This window comes from Protomyctophum bolini, assembly GCF_963924005.1.
Source record: "Protomyctophum bolini genome assembly, chromosome: 20".
Classification (NCBI taxonomy): domain Eukaryota; kingdom Metazoa; phylum Chordata; class Actinopteri; order Myctophiformes; family Myctophidae; genus Protomyctophum; species Protomyctophum bolini.
The window spans coordinates 36,122,120-36,123,100 of NC_137881.1; positions in this window are offsets into that span (position 1 = coordinate 36,122,120).

Here is a 981-nt window from a genome sequence, read left to right on the forward strand (position 1 = left end):
GACTGCAAGAATCTCAGGAAAAAATTAAGGAAACTATCAAACCAAAAACACAGAGACCCAGACAACCACAACACACGTCTCCAATATGGGGAAACACTGAAACAATACAAGAACACAGTAAGAGAAAAAAGAGACCAACACGTTAGAAACCAATTGCAAGACATTGAGGATTCCATACAGACAAACAGCTTCTGGGAAAACTGGAACAGACTTAATAAGCTAAAACAGGACGAATTACCCATCCAAAATGGAGATGTATGGGTAAATCATTTTTCGAGCCTCTTCGGCCCAATCGAGAAGAACAAAGAACAAAAACAAATAAAAGATAAACTACAAAACCTAGAGTCAGCCATAAAAGACTACCAGAATCCACTAGATTCCCAAATCAACCTAAAAGAACTACAAGACAAAATAAAAACACTTAAAACCAAGAAGGCCTGTGGGGCAGACGGAATTCTAAATGAAATGATAAAATTCACCGACCTCAAATTCCAACTGGCCATATTAAAACTCCTAAATATTGTGCTCAGTTCTGGGATTTTCCCCAGCACATGGAATCAAGGGCTGATAACGCCACTCCACAAAACTGGAGACAAATATGACCCAAATAACTACCGCGGGATTTGTGTAAACAGCAACCTCGGAAAAATCCTCTGCATGATCCTCAACCACAGAATTCTAAATTTCCTCACAGAAAGCAACGTCCTGAGCAAATCACAAATTGGCTTTCTACCAAAATATCGCACAACAGACCACATTTACACTCTCAACACCCTAATTGACAACCAAATAAACAAAAACAAAAGCAAAATTTTCTCCTGCTTTGTCGACTTCAAAAAAGCATTCGATTCAATTTGGCATGAGGGTCTGATGTACAAACTGTTGGAAAGTGGCATTGGGGGAAAAACCTATGACATCATAAAATCAATGTACACCAACAACAAATGCGCAGTTAGAATAGGCGAAAAGCACACAGACTTT